Source organism: Panthera leo, chromosome B4, assembly GCF_018350215.1.
Source record: "Panthera leo isolate Ple1 chromosome B4, P.leo_Ple1_pat1.1, whole genome shotgun sequence".
Lineage (NCBI taxonomy): Eukaryota > Metazoa > Chordata > Mammalia > Carnivora > Felidae > Panthera > Panthera leo.
The window spans coordinates 28058906-28073062 of record NC_056685.1 but is presented as its reverse complement, the minus strand read 5'-3'; the positions used below and the strand labels follow the sequence as shown (position 1 = coordinate 28073062).

General features: G+C 35.4%; 1 protein-coding gene across 13 annotated transcripts in view; it reads right to left on the bottom strand.

Moving 5' to 3' along the window:
- ZEB1 (zinc finger E-box binding homeobox 1) overlaps positions 1–14157 on the bottom strand; it is a 198413-nt gene that overhangs the window by 167354 nt on the left and 16902 nt on the right. For 7 of the 13 annotated variants that reach the window (XR_006204617.1, XR_006204625.1, XR_006204623.1 and 4 more), the window contains exon 1: positions 3981–4084. The exons of 5 other annotated variants lie outside the window; for them this stretch is intronic. The gene's annotated coding sequence lies outside the window, so the exon portion shown is untranslated. Of the gene's footprint in view, positions 1–3980; positions 4094–14157 lie in introns of those variants that run through there. One more of the 13 variants, XR_006204620.1, reaches the window with a different exon arrangement.

Here is a 14157-nt window from a genome sequence, read left to right as displayed (position 1 = left end):
AGGATATTAGGAATTAACAAACTATTTTTTTGTTATTTTTTAAAAATTATTTATCTTTGAGAGAGACAGAGCATGAGCGGGGGAGGGGCAGAGAGAGAGGGAGACACAGAATCTGAAGCAGGCTCCAGGCCCTGAGTTGTCAGCACAGAGCCTGATGAGGGGCTCAAACTCAAGAACCACGATCATGACCTGAGCCGAAGTCAGATGCTTAACAGGCTGAGTCACACAGGCGTCCCTATTTTTTTGTTACTCTTAATTTAGAAACCCAATTGCAAAAATGCTCATTTATCAACCTTTTTACTACTACTATTATTTGTGTCTGCTTAATAATTAAGTATCTTAAACTGGCTCAAGAAAACCTTTCTCCACTGGTGATAATGTCATCGCGATGTTTTACAGAAATCTCTAGAAGGTCGTCTGGTTCTTGATAAGCATAGCCGAGTTAGAGTCATATCTCCCTCACAACCATTAATGATGTTTGGTTGCCTAAATTATTAATAGAGATTAAGCCTTTGAATAAAGGCAGAGATAAGGTACTTGTTTCCTGAAAAGAGAAATAATCAGGTTTAATATATGCCCATCACCTTCTCTTTACATATTTGAGATGATGCAGAATTTTTGCCCCCTTTCTCATCACAAAATAATTTACTCTAGAAATATGAAAACACTTTGCCTTTTGTGTGAATGTTTGAATCTTCATTGCTCTCTCTTTTTGGCTTTGACTGAGGCACTTGTAACCTGTAACCCCCACACAGAATGCAACTTCTTTTGAAAAGTTACACACAAATCCTTATACTTTCATTCTCTATTTAAAGTTGTCTGAAAATTGCTATGTCTCAACAGAAGTGTCTATAATTTGACTGGACTAGTATTTTCAGATAAAATACCCAAATAGTAAGCCTAATATCTTGTCCATTTGGTCTAGCTCCCTCCGTGGTCCAGGTGCCTCTGATTCTCCCTGCTTCTGCTTTCCTTTCAGACAAATCATCTGGTAAGACAGAAGCACTGATCCTTGTTTAAGCCCCCTTCCCCTTCCCCCCCCCCCCCACCCCCCCCCCGCCAATGAGAATCAGAGCTGGGAGAGTACTTAAAATCCATCTAGATTTCTGGTGAGGAAACTGAGGTCCACACAAGTGCTGTTATTAATCCAGATACCCATAATTAGTTTGTGGCACAGCACAGATTAGAAACCGTGTTTTCAGACACCATCTGGTGCTCTCTGCTCCATGTCTTCACCAGCCTCCCAAAAGGATCCTGGAATTCATACTGAAGAGTATAAAATGTGTAAGGCCTTTTGGAAAGCACTTTAGCAATATGTACTGTGAGGCTTAACAGGGTTTGCCCAATAATTCCACTCCTGGGATTCTATCTTGGGATAAACTGTCAGATAAGCTTTATATACAAATATTCTTGTTGGGTATTTATAATTAGAAAAACATTTAAGAACATATGTAGCCAATAATAAGAGGAGGTGGTATATCTACTAAAAGAACTATAATGGAGCAACTGGAAATGTTTATTAAAATTTTACAGTAGTGTTATAAAAGGAACTTTCTTATGTTAAGTGGTGCTGTGTATATGCAGAGGGAGACAACTTAAAAAACTTATGAATGTACGCAAAACAAATGTTCTCAAATCCTTAGTTCTTCATTGAGTGACATTCATTATATTACATTAAGACTGACAAAAATAAGAGAGGAATTTTATTTAAAAGAAGAGATTATAAGGGAGAGAAAATGATCTCCAATAGATACAGCTGCCTTATTTTTAAAAAAAATTTTTTAACGTTTATTTATTTTTTGAGAGACAGAGACAGAGCATGAGCTGGGGAGGGGACAGAGAGAAGGGGGAGTCACAGATTCTGAAGCAGGCTCCAAGCTCTGAGTTGTCGGCACAGAGCCCGATGTGGGGCTCGAACTCATGAACCAGGAGATCATGACCTGAGCCGAAGTCGGATGCTTAACCGACTGAGCCACCCAGACACCCCCAGCTGCCTTGTTTTTCTAATTGGCATTGCACAATTCATTTTCTTTCTCCAGAACTTTATAGGGAACAAAAACCTGCACTGATAATCACTCTAGACTGAAAATAAATTTCCTAGAACCTAAATAAAACCTCAAGACCGTCCTTAAAGCTGAACTTCATTTTACTTAGGAGAATTGGAATGATTATCTTCCAAGTGATTTGAGTAGTATTTTTAAAGTCCTCTATTAACCACTAAATATCCTTTATCAAAGCTTCCAGTGATCTTCAATAGAAGCCTTTCAAACATCTCACTCTTAAAAATGTGTAAATCTTGCCTAATCTTAACCCCAAGTTTGGGGCTGAACTAGAAGACGCAGAGTCTGAGGACAGAAAACCATTCTGTGCATCTATCATCAACCAGACAGTGCAGAAAAAAAAGTGCAAAGGATATTAATATTATTTAAGACTCAAAAGTCTGATAACACACTTATTTATTCTGTAACCTATAGTGAAAGAAGACCTGACAATTGACATTACTGAACATGCATGACATGTGGCAGAAACAGGACACAAATGGGACTTATGTGAATGTTGACAAAAGTTATTAAGCTTGTAAAAGCTTCTTTTTATAATCAGCTAAAGAGACAGTAAAAAATGTTTATTTTTTTTCTAACAGGATTTTGTTCTGTTTTAGTTACTGTTTCACTACTTTCTTCAGTAAGTGCTCTGTTCTTGATTTATCAAGACATATTAGATAAAAACATTCAAATGCCTTATCTATCTCAAAAAGAGAAAAAGGAAAATGGATATGTGGAAGTTCCACTTATATGTTTACTTTTTGCCAAAAGAAATAGTTATCCTCAAACCCATTTAATTTAAGATAGATTATTAAGGACAAATGCTAAAACATCTTAAAAGGCACTGTTTCAGTCACATTTTAAGTAAGAAACTCACATCATTCTATCTTTATTTTGGGTCTAAGGTTTCCATATATCAACAACCCTCTTATACTCTCTTGCTATTTAGTCTCCCTAACTAGGATTCTGAAAAATTGTCTGGTTCCTAAAAATAACCTGAAGTAGCTGAAACACCCACGTTGGCAAGAAATTTCCCATAATTCCTATTTGTAGGAAGGTCAGAGTCTCTCACACAAGTCACTGAACAGTGTTTCTTCTGAAATAAAGTGGCTGAGGTAGAGTGAACAAACTGTAAAGTTAACTAGTAGTTCTGTCATATAGTCCCCTGTAACCTCCTCACATTTTAACAATGACTGTTCCCACTTTTAAACAACTAAACCCAGTAAGGAAATTGTACCTTCCACCTCTAACTAGCTCTGTGAACTACACCAAATCACGTAACTTTCTGAGCTTCTCAGTTCCTTCTATAAAATGACCAGACCAAATGGGTTTCTTTAACTCCCTTTCCAATTTAAAAATCTGTATTTCATTTCTCTCAGTCTTTTTCAAATCCTTTTCAAAAGTGGTAAGGCACTTGGAGTAAAAGAAAACATTCTCACCTTTCTGCGACAGCCTGCACAGAAAAGTTTTCTGGGCTTTCCCAGCATTTTCAAAAACCTCCTGAAGATCTAGAGAAGTTGATTTCCCTGGTAACATGATGATTCCTATAAATGAATAAGGTTGTCTCTGCTAAAAACCTTTGATCACTCTCCTTGTAGGCTACTAGTCACTAAGGTCTTCTGCTTAGTCAAGATAAATACCATTACCTATAATAGGGTTTCTCTCCCATATAAGGTGTTAAGATTTTGTTTTGTTTTGTCTTTATACATTTTTGGGAAACATCAAAGCTTCTGGAAAGTAGTTTTGTATAGCTGGACAACCTATAGCACACTGGGTCTATATTCACCATATTAGCTAAAGAATGTGACAAACTCTGAGAAAAAATTAATTTTAGGTTATCAGTCTACTTTACTGTAACTGAAACAATTCTCAAGGGTAAAATTAATGTTTCTATTTTAAACAGCCTTAATGGAACTTATTACATTATATAATACAAACCTCCAAAACTGTTTTCATATATCACAATGTCTGCTTTAATCTTCAGCTAAATGAATTTATAGATAAATGGAGTGACTTCAAAGCCCTGTAAATGAAAAGACCAGTCAACAAAAATGCCTAAATCGTTTAGTGAAATGCTTGTGGATTTGTATATTTAACATGTTACTGGTTAATCTTGGCTTAACCACCTCCACAACTCACTTCTCCCCCCACCAAATTATTAAAATCCAAACACTTTCTTTTGGTAGAAAAATCTTCTATCTTCGAGTAAAGTCTAGACAGATCTTTAAATACTTTGATTTTCTATGTTCTACAATATTAAAATTATTGGACATCACCTCCTGTAATACTTTTCATTAATTTAAGTTTCTATATTTCTTTATTAAATCTGTTAAAAGACCATATAATCACTAAGCACTGATTCAGTAAAACAACCAAAAAAAAAATTAGTTAAGTTTTCAACCATTCCATAACTCCAGCTCAGTATGTTCCAAATAACCCTGAAAAAGCCTAAATGTCCAAGTTAGCAAGAAATTTCCTACAATCCTCATCTAAAAGGCGGTAAGGGTCTTTTCACGCCAGGTGCTGAATGGAGCTTTTCTTCTGAAACAAAGTGCCTGAGGTACAGAGAACAAACTGTAAAGGTAACTGGTTCTTTTGTCATATGATTCCCTACAACCTTCTCATATTTTAACAATTAATGACTGTTCACGGCTCCTAATCAATTATAACCAGTAAGATTTAGTAGCTTCTGCTACTAAAAGTCATGTGAACTTAAGCATTTTCTTAATTTTCAAACAGATTATCAGAACCTGAGAAAGTTAAAAAGAATAAGATCTGCAAATTTTCAATTTTCATTACTGTAAAACTGAAATACTAACTTAATACTAAATATTTACTTAAGTATATTTAAGTACACATTTTCTATTTTAGAGTTGACAAAATTTATACAGAAAAGCATAATTAATACATACTATACACATACTTGAACACATGAAAAACCTCGTATGATATTAACTACTATGAGACAATCTACTCTTATTTACTGATAACGGAAAAGTGAGATATTTCCAAATACAGTGCCTTGATTTAATTTGTCAGTTAATGTGCCTATAACAGGGTACTTGGATCAAATGGGAACCAGAAGTACCAACCAGGAACCCACCTAATCTGCTTTTATTAATGTACGGAAATCAATAGGGCCCAGTGAGGCTGCAGGGAAAGTATGAAGCAGACGGCAAGTCCACCTCCATTCGCACCTTCTCAGAAAGGACTGTCACCCCAGCCCCCAACAAATCTCTATAACAGAAAAAGATAAACGGGATTATGCCAGGTTGACCCCAAGCTTTGTTCTCCTCCTCAAGACACATTCAACAAAAAAGATCTAAACACACATCTGATTTGACAAGCATTTAGGTTTACAAAGAAGGAGGTGAAAGTGAAATCATACTTGATGCATTCATGGGTTCTGTGTCAAAGGTCATGTAGCAGTATTTCGGTGGCTGCTTACTAAGATCTGAAGTGGGCAAAGCATGGAGAACCACAAAACATAGTATATCCGCTCTAAAAGGCACCTTGGAAATCATCTCTTCCAACCTCTTCATTGTACAAACATACTTTATAAGATATTTGATTAACTGTGAATTTCCTAACAGCTCTTCAGAGGGTGATACTTATTTGTGGGAAAGACACACACATATACCCACAAAAAGATCAGCAGGTACAACTATACAATGGCAAAATGAAAAATTCTTTAATTCCAAGTCTATGCTTTAATATAAGTAATTAAATTTTTGGTTTAACACACTCTTATATACTGGGTTTTTATGTTTTTCTGAAGGAAAATACTCAAGGACAGAAATTACAATGCTATCAGAATATATGAAAAAAAATTAGAGCCTTTTAAAGTAAATGAAATAGGAGATTGAATAATCTTTTTAAAATGAAACAGAATTGATTGTTCAAACATTGATTCAAACATTCTGAAAATGTTCAACTTAAAATGTTAACCATAATTTAGTGCTAAAATAAATTTTACTTTTTTCTCTGCCACAATGTAATGTAGAAAGAAAGCTCTGAAGAGAAACAAAAGCATTCAAAAAGAGACTTGGGGGCGGGGGAGGGTAAAAGGGTCAGCAAGAGAACTGGGAACAAATGACAATGCACTGGGCAGTGCAGAAGATTTAGAAGAGCAAGTGAATTTTGTTTTTATCATCTTTGGGATGTGTACTCAACAGCTACCAAACAAAAAGCGGTGAAGCCGTGCTGCTATGAATTAAAAAATTTAGCTCTACTACTCTATTAAGAAAAGCGTGGAAGATTTTTTTGTAGAGGACAAATGTAACACAGAGAATTCAATCTTAAGTGTGGCTGCAATACCAGGCAAAATTTTAAACATTTGTATTTATATTCTGAGTACTTTCAAAGTTTTCCAATAAGATTATCCAAATGACATTCATCTATTCCACTATTGTTCCTCATCTACACATCTCCATGTAACACCTCTTTATTTATTAAAGACTGTATCATAATCTTCCTTTCTACCCAAACTCTATTGTATCCTTAGAATCTTTCAACATCTACAAATACACACACAGAACTTCAACAATGAACATCTTCTACTCAACTCTATTCCTAAGACCTGACCCTTTGTCGTCACCCAGAACAATCTCCAACTCAACAAACTGTAAACGCCAACATGGAACTCTCTGACAAGACTTCCTCTTCTATATCTCCCTGCCTTCATTTCTACTATACCCCATAGAGTGCTTCAGTCCTAGAATCCCTCAGGTTTTTGACCAGCTCCCTCTCCTAGACTCATGTCCTTCCCTACTACCTCTGCCACTAAATAGCATTAATTAATTAACCTCTCCTTACTCAGTTTCCATATCTGTATAATAATGTTCTTTATGCTTATTCAGCAAGCATTTGAGCCCATTCTGTATTACAGGCACTGAGAATACAGACAGACTATAAAATAAACCTCCTGGCTTCATGGAACTTACATTCTAGGACTGAGGTTTTACCAGGCTGGTTGCGAGGATTAAATGAGTAAATATTTATAAAGAATAATGCATAGCACATAATATGCAACATTTGTCATAGCTTATCATCTAAACTGCTCTAAATTCAACACCTTAATTTCTCTAAACTCATAACTTTTCACTGTACCAGCCTGGTAAAATCTCAGTCTTAGACTAATACTACATTCTGATCTCCATCACTTACTTAGGCTATAGAAGGCATCTAAGCAAATCACATCTATATTGAGTTGTTCCGTTAAAAGTGTGTAGTTTCTAGTCTCAGCTGGCTGAGATCCACAAGCTGGCTCAATGATTCTTTCATCTGTTTTTGGTTAGCTCCTTCTTTCCTTTGTAGGGCTTCTTTCTCTCTGATTGACTCTGAAACCTTTATGCTCCCCAAGATCTTGTCTTTTGCCTTCTTTTATTTTCTTCTCAGCCCATTTACTCTCCTATATATGGTCCCATGGTTTCTATCCCAGAGTCCCCAGTCACATCCCACAGCATCAGATTCAAAAGGTCAATTGCCTTGTTAGACCTCCCACACTAGATATTTTACTACCATCTCAAAATACCCTACACTAATCTCCTTACCTTCTAAATTGATTCTTACTCATGTATTTTCTCTTTGTTTGGTATCATTATTATCCATGCACTTGCCCCAGCTAGGAATTCTGGACTTAAACTTGTCTACTTCTCCCCCATTGGCCATTTCTAAGTACCAAGTTCTAATGAATTTACAATTTACCAACAACAAATGTAAGGAGTCCGAAATCTGTTCCCTTTTCTCCATTTCTATCAACACAGCCCACTTTAAGCCCCCATCAGCTCTTGTTTAGCCAACTATTTCATAAATGCCTTCCCTGCCTCCAATCTTTTCCCCTTAACTTTATCATTCACAACAGCTACCAGAGTATTCTATTAAACCTAACTACAACCAAATCAGGTCCCTGCTTAAAAGTCTTCAATGGCTTCCCAAAGCCTAGAAAGAGACAGAAATTCAAGATCCTAAACATGGCATAAAAATCCCTCCATAATCTGGTTCCATACCTCTCCATCATTCTTTTTTAACTTTTTTTTTAACTTATTTATTTATTTATTTATTTTTGAGACAGAGAGAGACAGAGCATGAATGGGGGAGGGGCAGAGAGAGAGGGAGACACAGAACTGGAAGCAGGCTCCAGGCTCTGAGCCATCAGCCCAGAGCCTGACGCGGGGCTTGAACCCATGGACCATGAGATCGTGACCTGAGCTGAAGTCGGATGCTTAACCGACTGAGCCACCCAGGTGCCCCTCAATCATTCTTTTTTTAATGTTTACTTATTTTTGAAGGAGAGAGAGAACGTGAGGGGGGGGGGGGGCAGAGAGAGACACACACACAGAATCCAAAGCAGGCTCTGGGCTTTGAGCTGTCAGCACAGAGCCCAATATGGGGCTCGAACCCAAGAACCGTGAGATCATGACCTGAGCCGAAGTTGGACGCTCAACCGTTCAACACTGAGCCACCCAGGTGCCCCCCCCCCGCCCCGCATTGTTCTCTGTCCCTTATCTATACTCCTACAACACACATATGCTTATACTTCCAGAATACGTCATGATGTTTCTTACCAATGTGCCTTTGCTCTTGTCCTCCCCTAGTTGGTCCTCTGCTCCCATTCGCATTTCCCTCACCTCTGTTTTTCCCTCTCTCTCTTTCTCTGATCCTTTAACATGTAGTTCAGACATGATCTCTTCCCTTAATGCTTTCTTTGATCATTCTTCCCACTTCTCTACATTACAGTGACTGTACTGTACTACAGTATCTGTTTTTGTGATTCCATCCATATCTGAGCTCTGTAAGTGCAGAACCCCGGTTTTATCCAACGCTGTATCCCTAGAAATTAGCACAGTGACTACAACACAGTAGGCCATCATTAAATGTTTGTTACGTTATACTAGCTTATCGCATGCCAAGAATAAGTCATCAAGTACCAAATGTAAAATTATACAAAACTGAAAATGAAAAGTTAGGTGATTTACTTATCTTTTCTGATTGTTAAGTGCTATTACTAAAATGTTATCACTGGGTCTCAAAGATTAGCTACTGCTCCATCCAACAAAAACTAGACTTTTTAAATTGCTATAGTTTATCCTCCAAATGGTTCAAGTGTGTACTGAAAGAGTAAGTTAATAACTTATAAAATGTATTCCTAAGTATTCTGATATCGGAAAGGTATCGTGTGCCAAAGGCAGGATGTACTTGGTAGAGAAAGGGAGTGACAACATGGAGACCTGCAGCCACAGATTAGATAATGTGACCATACTAGAGGACTCATTTGACCCAATTTTAAAGGAAAAACAATTAATACAAATTCCTCTAGTCCTTAAATTAACACACACAAATAAATAAAAAGATATAATCAAGAAATACTGCTCACTTTCTGAGAAACATTTCATGAAGGTATTGCCCAAAATCTTGAAGGCTATTTCATGAAGCAATAGGGTATAATATACTCCCTATGTTGAGATGGATTAATATAAAATAATTTAAAATATGATATATTATATGACATAGCCTTCCTGGTTGAGAAGTGGGCAAAACAAATACCAGATGTGGATGGAACATTGTTATAATTACCCAGAATTCTTTGTGAGCATCTCAAATTACCTAAAGAGCTATAAACTGGTGTACATTCATATGTGTTCTTAAAAAATAAGTATCTTTCTTCAACTGCAAGAGCTTTCTTTATTTAAATGTAAATAACTGCTTTAAATATGCTACATATATGCTTAATCTTACAAAATAAAAACAGGCCACTAAAGTAAATTAAGTAGGAAATACTGTCTCTTTGAAGAATCTCTGAAAGTGTACTTAGGCCATTATACAGAGCTGCAGCTCTAAAGGAAAAATCAGTAACAGTCATGTGTTTTGACTGATAAAACCATGCATCACTGAAAGTTAGGCTATCTGAAGTAGCTGACAAAAAGCCACACACAAAAAGCTGAAATTTTTAGAGACAATATGTATCATGAGCATATAGCTATATAGAGTGAGTTCTCTTAAGAACCTCTAAAGTAAAGGCTCCAAGTAGGAATAGGAGTTGACCCATGGAAAGACTTCCATGTAGTTACAAAACCTTGAATTTATATAGAAATTTCTGTAAGCTAACATCACATTCTCAAAAAAGTCTGACCCTCAATGGTAAAGAGCCATAGCTCTAAAGGATTTGTCTGATTCTTCTCTCTTTACCCCTGGGGCTTCTTCATAAATCACAATTGTCTAATTTTCTCTACCCGCAGTCTATTTTACTATAGGAATTTTCCAAAAGTATCATGTCAACATCCTTGAACATTGCTTTCCTAAATGAATACATGCTCCTGTTAAACTTTCTGATTTTTTTTTTTAATTAATGTTTATTTTTGAGAGAGAGAGAGAAAGAGACAGAGCACAAGCAAGGGAGGGGCAGAGAGAGGCGGGGACACAATCTGAAACAGGCTCCAGGTTCTAAGCTGTCAGCACAGAATTTGACACGGGGCTCGACCCCATGAACTATGAGATCACGACCTGAGCCGAAGTCTGACACTTAATCGACTCAGCCACCCGGGCATCCCTAAACTTTCTGATTTTAAATTATGACTCCATGAACTTACCTTAAGAATAAGAAAGAGAGATCACTATCATCATTTATGTATATGGTCATATCTGCAATTAGACTAACAGGTACTCTTACCTATATACTTTTCTCATCCCATGAATATATGGACATAAGTTTCATTTAAGAGTAAAAATTAAAACAGTGTTGAAAAATATATCAATTGCGGATATTATTTTTTACATTCTTGCATAAAAGAAAGGGAATGACATAATCATTTCATCATTGTATGACAATATACTAGCAACCTTTAAAAACAGTATCCTATTTATTAAAGAATATTAAAAAAGATGGCATATTCCCCTTAGAGATCTACTTCATATTGTCTTTTACGGCTTAGAAGTTAAATGCACAGTATGGAGCCAGGATGCCTACATTTGAATACAAGCTCCCTTTGTGACCTGAGACAACCAGGTCTCTCTGTGCCTTAGTTTCCACACCAATACTATAAGGAAACAGTATTTTCCTCATAGGGTTTTCATGCAGATTAAATGAGTTAATATTTTTTGAAGTGCTTTGAATAGCGACTGACATAGAAACACTATTGTTTGATAAATAAAACAAAATGGTAATATCCTGAAACAAAATGTTATGCCCACAAATGCATTGTAAGAATAAAAGGTATCATATATGTTTTAAGTTAGAAAAATATAAGGTAAGGCAATACTCTTCTCAAACTTCTTAAAATGTGGCCAACAAATAGGAAATCTATGAAGGTACAAAACCATATACATTTAGTGCTTAGAAAAATGTAAAAAAATTAAAATTGTCTATACGCCTTGAAACAAACTAATACATCATGGAGTATCTCACAACCAGGGATAGAAATTATTATGCTCTATTAAATACAAAAGTAGTATTAAAAAACAGCCCCGAAACTGACTACATTTGAGAATTCACAGAGGTTAAATATAGGTCTTTAGGAAACATACAGCAAATACCGCATTCTCCCCCAAATTATTCACCTTTTATTTTCCAGTTACTATTTTCAATTATTATCAGTAAATATTATTATCATTACTCTTACCTCTTGTATGTATTCTGTGTTCCTCCCCAAACTCATGTTATTCACTCATCCCTAAATTTTATATTTATAATTTCCTTTAGAGCTGTACTATATTTGTATTCTTAAACAATCTATTATTTCATTTTTGATGTTCTTGAATTTTATATTAATGGAACAATGTTGTATACTCTTCTATGATTTTTTCCAATGTTATATTCCTGAGATCTCAGACCCAAGTTGCTGGAATTCATTCATTTTCAGAATTGTCCAACATTCCATTGAATGAATATACTACTACTCATCCTACTACTGATAGATATTTGAGTTGTTTTTGGTGTTGTTTTATTATTACGAACAGTGCTATATTAACAACTATATACATCATTGATCATCTGTATAAAGGTTTCTCTAAGACATATTTAGGAACAGAGATATGGATCACAGTGTATGGGCATCTTCAACTTTATTTAACAATGCCACTTTTTTCCTGCTGGGTGTACCACTTACGTTACCACCTGAACTGCCTAAGTGTTCCAGTTGCTCCATACTCATGTGAACCGCAATACCATTTGGCCTTGAATTTTTGAAAATCTAGGAGGCATGAAACCTTTTCACCGTGGTTTTACTTTGCATTTCTCTGATTACAAATGAGGTTCACTATCTTATGTTTATTGGCCAAATGAGTTTATTTTTTTATGAAGTACACATTCAACTCCTTTACCCAGTTTTCTATTAAGTTATTATTTTTATTTTACTGTGTGGAAGATGTTTATATGTACTAAATATTAATCCCCACTCTGTGGTATCTATTGGTGAAAATAAATTATTAATTTTGGTTAAGTTATATTTGTCAATCTTTTGCATTCTGTGTTTTATGCATTTTTATCTTATTCAAAATCATGAAAACATTCTCCTCTATTATCTTTAGAAAGTGTTAGTTTTACCGTAACTATATATTTACCTTACTTATAGATTCATATCTATAATCCAGTTCAACTAACTTCTCTAAATAATATGAGATAGTGGCCCAACTCATTTTTTGCCACTTAATTAACCAACTACCTCAATTATTGAAAGAACTGTTTCCACTGACTGGCAATGCCAATGCCATTAAAGATAAAGTTTCTTATTAAAGCATTTCTCTTGGGGCGCCTGGGGGTCAGACTCTTGGTTTTGGCTCAGGCCATGATCTCACAGTTCATGAGTTTGAGCACCACAACAGGCTCTGTGCTGGCGGTGTGGAGCCTGCTTGGGATTCTCTCTCTCTACCCCTCCCCCACTTGCTCTCTCTCAAAATAAATAAATTAAAAAAAATTTTTAATTAAAAAATATTTTTCAGGGTGCCTGGGCGGCTTAGTTGGTTGAGCGTCCGACTTCAGCTCAGGTCATGATCTTGCAGTTTGTGAGTTCGAGCTCTGTGTCAGGCTCTGTGCTGACAGCTTAGAGACTGGAGCCTGCTTCAAATTCTGTATCTCCCACTCTCTCTGACCCTCCCCTGCTTGCACTCTGTCTCTCTCTCTCTCTCTCTCTCTCTCTCTCTCTCTCTCAAAAATAAACATTAAAAAAAATGAGAAAAATATTTTTCTTTGTGAGAATATTTGTCCTTTATAAGACTATTCAATTGTCTATTCCTTCTTGAGCTAATATGAGCTATGTTTTTCTAGGCATTTGTCTATCTGATATAAGCTTTCAACTGTACTAGCAAAAAGATGACTATTTGTGAAACATCTGTAGTAACATCCCCTTTTTCATTCAAGACAGTGCTTTGTGATTTCTTCTCCCTTGATTAATCTTGCCAAGTTTTAAATTTTTTTAGTCCTTTCAAATAATCTATTTTTAGCTTCATTGTTTCCTCTCTGATTTACTTTTATTTTCTATTTCATTAATTTATATTTACTTTTTGCTTCAATTAGGGGAGTATTCTTTTAGTCACCTCTGATTTTTAAGAATACAGTTGTTTTTCTGCATTTATTCCTTTAATGTAAGCATTAAAGTCATACATTTCCATAAAGTATCAGCTTAGTTTATCACACAAGTTCTGATATATAATATTTTACTACTGTTAAATTACATTTTCTAATATACGTTAAAAGTTTTTCCTTAACCCAAGAGTTATCTGTAAATAATACATCTCAATTTCCAAACATACAAGAAAATTATGGTGTTAACTTACGGTTAATGTCATTTTAAACAGAGAAACAAGTATAATGCCAATCCACTGAAATTGTAAAAACTGGCTGTATTTGACCAGAATGTTATCAATTTTTGTAAATATCTCTTACGTGCTTTTAAAGTTTTTAAAAATATTATGAGATGCAGTGTTCCCTAAATGTCCATTACAGCAAGCTTTTAAATCTTGTTATTAAAATTGTTTATATTTTTTATTTTTCTCTGCTTATTGCAATATTTACTAAGAAAGATGATTTTAAATAATTCACAATGCTGATTATTTGCGTATTGCTTCTATGGTCCTATTTTTTTGCTTAATATATTTTCTAAGTATATTATCAGGTACATAC